The 7,500-nt window shown below is 46.5% G+C and overlaps 1 protein-coding gene across 1 annotated transcript in view; it reads right to left on the bottom strand.

The window, feature by feature from the left end:
• Window positions 1–7,500, bottom strand: part of adam19a (ADAM metallopeptidase domain 19a) — a 116,117-nt gene that overhangs the window by 73,337 nt on the left and 35,280 nt on the right. The window lies entirely within an intron of this gene.

Genomic DNA, 7,500 nt, shown 5'->3' with positions numbered 1-7,500 from the left:
TGTGGTGGTTTATTGAAAAGAGGTTATTGAAAGTTCCCCAGGTTTTTTATTTATCATTTTCACTTTGGAAAACACGAACATTTTCTATAATCTTGATGGACGGTAAGCCGCGTTGCGCGGAAAAGAAAAAGCGTAAAGGAAGAAAAAAAACGTTTCCCTCGACTTGAATCCTGCTAGGCGTTCTCCCACCTTGTTGCCTTCGTTTTGTCTGTGTGTGGGGCTCGGGGAGAGAGGTGGGTGATGGGGATGTGACAGCGCTATCTCCCGTCCCGTCCCCTGCACCAGTCAGAGTCAACATTACGCCTCGGTGCCGTGCTATCAGCCCCGCGGTGATCCACAGGCATATTTATGTCTGTTGATCAGCTCAACCTAATCGGCTTTTCCCCTATTTTTCGTTGATTGGGTTGGAATGGACGTTGACGCAAGCTATGATGATACGTTATTATATTTAAATGCATTATGTATGTAAATGTGACGTGTGAAACGGGGGACGGGCTCAGAGCAGGTCGGTAGGTACAAGATAACAATATTTGGGTTGCGAATGAGAAAGAAAAATAGGTTATGTTGCTGATGTCTAGTGACGTGACAGCTCACTAAACCGCTGTATACTTTTCTCCCCCTGGGGTCATCACAGATCAATTGCAGCACACCAGAACATGCGTCCTTTTCTGACCATCTTAAAGAAAAGTCAACTATCTAACAAAGATGTTGTTGGCAGTTCGGATCACGCTGCTGTCGGTGCACAAGCCGAGCAAACAGACTTCGACAGACGTGCGGCGAGAGAGATATATATTCTCTCAGTCTCTGTCTCTCTGTCTCTCTCTCTCTCTTTCTCTCTCTCTCTCTCTAATAAAAAACACCAGAGCCACACTCTCTGCGTCGCTCCTCTCTACCTGCTTCTTATGCAGACTTGTCAAGCACCTTTTGGATGCAAGTGAGGTGTTTGTGTTTTTCAGTATGGGGTAGGGCGGGGCGGGGGGGGGGCTCTTCTACTCCTTACTAGACGCCATGGCTCCACAGAAACAGTGCCCCCCCCCCTACAAATCATTAGGCCTATCACTGCGCTCCTTCAAGAGGGACAAAAGAGTCCATGGCAATAAATCGAGTTAATACAAATGTAGATGTGATAAGAGAGATTGCCATAGATTACTACAGGTGCGCAAGCAGAGAATAGGACTTTTTCACAGCCCTTCCCAATGCAGTGTCTGACACAGGAGCCCCGCTATTTGTCACTGATCCTTTTTAGAAATGGCCAGGCCAATCACAGCTGAACAGGGCGATCAGATGCGCAGGTAGGCAGTACGGCCCGACTAGGCCAGAGGCAATGTCTTGTGATTAAGAATACATGGCATTGCCCCGGGGCCATCTCTAGTGGCTGCTTGTGGGAATTTACCAAGTTGTGGACGGAAGAGCTTAGAAACAGGGAATTAAATTCAAGAGTCCGTATGATCCACCTGTACACACTGAATGTCGCTTGTCCAATCGCATTGGCTGATTGCAGGCCATACTACTTTTGTAGTGTGGCCGGCATTCCGCGAGTGCTGCAAGCCCCCTACCCACACGTGAGACTTCCCACAATCCCTTGCGCCACACGACAACCCACACAATACGAGGCCCGAGGCTGAGTCACTGGCCGAGAGACCAGAAAAACAGATAGCAGGACTTGTTGAGATGAAGTCCAGAGCTGAAGAAGGGGACAGAAGAGGGGGAGGGGAAAGAAAGAAAGAAAGAAAGAAAGAAAGAAAGAAAGAAAGAAAGAAAGAAAGAAAGAAAGAAAGAAAGAAAGATGTCTCAGGGGACCAGATAAAGGCTTGAAGACACTGGGGAAGCAGGGATAAAGACTGAGCCAGAGAGCTTGTTTTTGGGGAGAACACTTCTTTGTTAAATAGAAGAAAAATAAAGCTATGCACCCTTTTTTTCCAGACAAGGAAGAGAAATACAAAATGATGCCATTATGCTCAGCCCTCATTATCAACAGAGTCAAACAGAGAGACGGGACAATACAGTGGAAATGGACAATGCATCGCTCAAACACTACGTGATTCCTCCCTTATCTCTTATTCCTCTCTTGTCCCTGCAAGCCCCTGAAGACAGATAGGGAGGCTGGCTTGGAGATTGAGAATGATATGGAGAGCGACTGACTGAGAGGGACGACAAGAACAACAAAGTGTATAAATAGATATAAATCTACTACCTATCTATACATCTTTACCTAGATGGTCCACCCACACTCTTGTGTGATGTGTGGGGGGGATCTTGAAACAGCTTTGGGATATCCCATTAGCTCTAGTCTGGAGGTGTGGCAGTAAAATCAGGAGGTGTCTACCAAGGGGCTTATTATGGGCTGTTTTATTTATTATATTTCGCCCGCTAAATTATCCTGCAGAGTGACTCATTATTTTTATTTTATTTTTTCTTCTTTGCGAATGGGGCTCACTCGGGTCCTAATGAGGGTCCCCCTTAACAATATAGCTGCCCACACTGGGCCTGACTCCAGTGCAATTATCTCGCCCACATGCGTCCTCATTGGTTGTTTGGTAGGAAGGCCTTTGTTATCAGAGACGTTATGTTGCTTTTATGTGGATGAGCATTACAGCACTGCATTATTCACAATGCAGAATTATTAATATATTCCTATTTTAGAGGAATGTGATATCCTAAACACTTTTTTGTCAGCAAGTAAGGGGTTGCAGGGGATGAATAAAAATGTGCGCCGTCTTCGAGGATGTTTTCGGTAGGGGATGCGAGTAATGGGAGAGTAAGCGTGGCATTGTCTCGCAGTCGCCGAAATTGGCACCACCGAAATTGAAGTGGTGCCTCCAATTACGCCAGGAGCAACAGTGCTGACTTTGTGTTGGTCGGCCCTGATTTCACAATCCTCTCCATGTATCCTCACTTGTTTTGCCTGACAGCAACCGAGGCAGTGTTTTAAGACATTCGTAGAGAGCAGAGAATTCACTCACAGCCATGTCGTTGGAAGTCGCTGTTCTGCTGTTACTGTCACTGTGGACAAGCAGTTCACGCACTTTGTTTGTAGAGATTTAAAATCTCAGAGTCTGGCATCACCGGTTCTGGGTTAAAGAGTATCGACAAATGAAACATTAATAATACCAAATACGTAACCGATAACTGAAGAGATCATCAAATACTTGTTTTTGTTACATCTCTGATACAGAATGCTTGTCCACTTGCCCTTATAATATATTTGAAACTTAACTTAAGTTCAAAATCTTAACTGTTTAACAATTGAATTAAACAGCAACTAAAATTCACCCCCCTAAAAATAAATAAAAAAGACAAAAGCTATTTCTTGCTGCACAAGATCAAACCAGAAAAACACATTTACAACAAGCGCCGATCGTCCCAGGAGCCCGATGCAGAAGGTGGAAGAGCCTTGCCTTTCTCTTCAAGAACTTTTTTCTGCTTTTGACCATCTCCGCAGGGCATCTTCAGGGGGAGTGAAGGTGCAATCACAATTCCACTAACGACAAAATGTCCCCAGGGTGAATGTTGGGCTCTGCGGGTGCCCAACAACTGAAAGAAATCTTCGATCACTCTCCCCTCTCTCTTGCTACCTCTCGCTCTTTCACTCTTTCTGGCATTTCTTTTTATCTTGTCTACTCCAATCTACGCTAGGAAATTGTGGTGGAGAAGGAGATTTCCTTGGCGGTGCCATTTCTACACGTGGTTTGAAGCATTGTGGAACGGGTACAGAGAGCGAGAAAGAAAGGGAGAAGAGAGGGGATGAGAGAGGGGCGAGAGCGGGGCGAGAGAGGGTGCAAAGCAGGGAGTCTGAGAGTAGGCCCACAATAGCCTCTGAGGAGCCGAGTGGGTCTTCGAGAGCGATGGAGTGGTGAGGAGGGGATAAAAAGGAGGCAGGGGAGTGAGGGAGGGGGTGTCGCAGAGAAGATAGTGGAGCATATCGAGGGGGCTGGGGGGCTCGTGGGGGGGGGGGGGGGGGTGGAGTAAGAGATGGAGGGATGGTCGGCCTTACACACTCAATGAGGTTGGGGTGAAATTCATTGTGTGCGTGTGTGTGTGTGTGTGTGTGCGCGCGCACATGCTTGTGGAGGTGCTGTCACTTCAATAAGCACCCCCCCCCTTCGTATGCGCGGCCGCGGGAGAGACGGTAATTAATCCATGTCAGGCACCGCTGTCTGCATGTGTCAGCGACGGCGGCTAAAATTAAGCAAGTCTTTGGTCGATCGGCGAGAAAGGAAGTGTGGAAAGAGATGGGTTGGGAAGGTAATTATTACCTCTGTCAACCCCCACACCTCCCCCCACTCCACCACCGCCACCCTCCTCCAACACCGTCGCTTGCAGCCAGTGTTGGCAGATTGGGCCCGATTTCCCCGCTCAATCTGGCAACCCTGGCTGCAGCACACTGCAGCCAGGGTTGCCAGATTGGGCGGGGAAATCGGGCCCAATCTGGCAACGCCGGCTGCGGCTCTCAGAGCCAAAGTGAGGGGCTGGCCAACTGTCAACGGCTCTGTCAGGCACGCACAAAATCAGGGCTGATTGCCTCCGCCGCAGGTACTGATTTAACATGTGTCTTTAAAGCGTTTTTTTTAAAACAGTGACGCAAAGCCGTGTAAATGGAGGGGGGGATGTAAAATGAGGGGGGGTGGGGAGGGGTTTACAGATCCGTGGCAGCGGCGGCAATCGGGGCACGCGTTTTTTCCCGGCGAACACACCGGGCCTGGCACTCGACTGACGCTCGGGAGAAAACTATGTCTGACAGTAAGAGGATTAGTTTGAGTGATGTTATTGTGCCCAGTGCGCTAGTTTGATGGTAGTTACTCAGCCTCCGTGGATCCTGAATGGGAAGCGGTACCTTTTAAAGTGCAATTTAAAAAAAAAGGTGGAATGAATAGAGTTTGCAAATAAAATAAGTAAAACGGGCGGGAGTAAAAACACACATCTCACTCTTCGCTTTTTCTTCAACAGAGAGACAAAGAAACAAAAGCAGAAATTGATTGCGGTTTGACGCTGACAGGGTATTTTGGTTCTGGTTTTGGAGCGCTTCCTAGCAGATGTCCTGCCAGATAGCGGCGGGGCTGTTAATGCAGACTCACACTGGGACAGACTAATGCCAAAGGCTTTAATTGGTCGGACAACACAGTAACAGCTCCTTCTCCTCCAATCCACACGTCCCGACCAAAAACCAACACTCTGCCTGATTATAAATGACTGCAGGACCTTGCTTCAACATCCGGGAGAAAATATGCTATGTTTGAGAGCAAGCTGTGTTTGTGTGTTGCCTGATTTTAGGTGGAGTAATACCATCCTACTTTTCAGTTCCATCCCACCACACACACACACACACACACAAATAAACATACACAAACCAGCTCAAACACACACACACACACACACACACACACACACACACACACACACACACACACACACACACACACACACACATAAACATACACACACAGGCACATGCAAAACACACACACAGACACACATGCACATATAAACACACACACACACACACACACACACACACACATAGACAGACATTCACATACTGTATAAACACACACACACACACACACACCCGCATATACATACAAACAAACTCCCTGGGGCAATATAGTGAAATACAAAGGAAATTTGTCATTAATAAACCAGAGGGCATGTTTCACACTCAGTAGGACTTCTGAATCGCTGGTCCTGATACTAGCATGGGTTGCACCTTGGCTTGGCACATCTGTGTGAAAAATGGGTCACCCGTAGCATTCGCAATGAGTTGTAATCCAATGACCTCGCTGGGTGGAACGTGTGTGGGCGGGGCTTCAGTCCGCAGCCCCGTTCAGCTGCTTCGTCTCCACAGAAGGAGGGGAAATGTGTGTATTTGGGAGTCTTTCAACGAGACAAGAGTGCTGATTATGTTATGTTATGTTGCTGCTTTGGATTTTCGTCTTTCTTTTTCTCATTATTTACATCCTGGAACGCAAGCCGTTGTTACTTATTTTCCAAGAACACCAACTTCAGACAACACTAGGAATCAACCTTGGCCGTGCTCTCAACGACCCACACACTTTTGCAGATGTATTGTTATTTTCTTACTTTAAATCCATTTTTCCACTTATAGCCCATGTTTGTTTCTGCATGACTAAAATGTCCCCATCAGTGATGGGATTAGAGTTCCAAGGCAGATGAATCCACTTAAAGCCAGGCTCGGGTCTGAACCAGATGTGATAAGTAATGGGCACCAGACTGCAACTATACGGAATTGTTTACAAGCCAGCAATGCAAACATTTAATTAGATTTCCCAGCTGGACCCCACTGTCACCACTTACAAAGCCTCAATTTATATCCCATTTCCCGTGGTTAGGACCCAGTAGATACCGGTCTATACAAACAGGAAGTGTGTATTTAATGGTATAATATTCTTCTCACAAATGCATGAGTAACATAGTAGCATTTTATTGTAGTTATGGTTATGTTAGTCCATATATGACCACTTCCCAGCATGATGTCCCGTCTTTATGCCACTAATGACCATGTTATAGGAAAAGAATTGCCTTTGCCAGAAAAACAACCAATTAGGTCTTGCTGAGCGATGTAAGGGCAGCTGCTATAAATTGGGACAATGGTTACCCAATCTTAGAATATAACTCTATTGGTGACAAAACAGCAAGTTATACAAATAAAAAAACAACAGGGTTGTTATTGGACATAAAACTTTTAGAGTTTCTTTCGGGTGGGTAAAGAAATGGAATTAATTATCTGAGTCAAATAACATCTAATCAACGAAATGCTTGCGAAATCACAGAGGACGAAGAGTAAACCTGAAATCACATCCACGCTTTGATGTCGCTACGGAACTGTGTTTTATGCCTTTTTCGCACTTTTCCTTTCAGAGCAATTTTTGTGGCCTGAAAAAGTGATTCTCCCACTCATCTTCCTTTAGCTCCTCTCCTCTCTCTATGACGGCAATAAATGTTTTGGAAATGGATGGTGGGCGGGATGAATGAGCAGCGATGTGAAAGGGAAAAAAATATACGGAGGGTCTTCGTTGTGCCCGTTGCGGCATTTTATCTCCACTGAACCCGCCAGTGTGTTTACCTATTAAATATTCACCTGGAGCCCAACACCATGAACACAGCTCCTCCCAAATCCATTTGAGAATAATATCCCCGTTAGGAAAACTGTGGTTTGAGCGATGGTCCAGTGCCGCTAAAACGTATGAGGATTCGTTTCTGGGCTGTCCTGTCTGGGGGGCTTTGGCCCCGATGTACACTGGGGCTGCGTTGTAAAATGACATCGGCCGATAGCACAGCCCTGTGCGGTTGGACTACGGTGTTCTTATGTAAATACCGAGCCGGTCCTCCCAAGAGAGCCAACATTAGAGCGCTCGCTTAATGGCTGCGGGATTGCAGGTCGGGATTATCTTTCACTGTCATTGATTCCCTGCCAGTCCATTGATAATGAGTCAGTCTCACATTTGTTGGGACGGCCATTTTCAAACCATGAAAGAGATTCCC

The sequence above is a fragment of the Gadus morhua genome, chromosome 17 (assembly GCF_902167405.1).
Source record: "Gadus morhua chromosome 17, gadMor3.0, whole genome shotgun sequence".
In the NCBI taxonomy this organism is placed as follows: Eukaryota; Metazoa; Chordata; class Actinopteri; order Gadiformes; family Gadidae; genus Gadus; species Gadus morhua.
The sequence above is the reverse complement of the archived record's forward strand: the minus strand, read 5'-3'. Positions and strand labels throughout refer to the sequence as shown.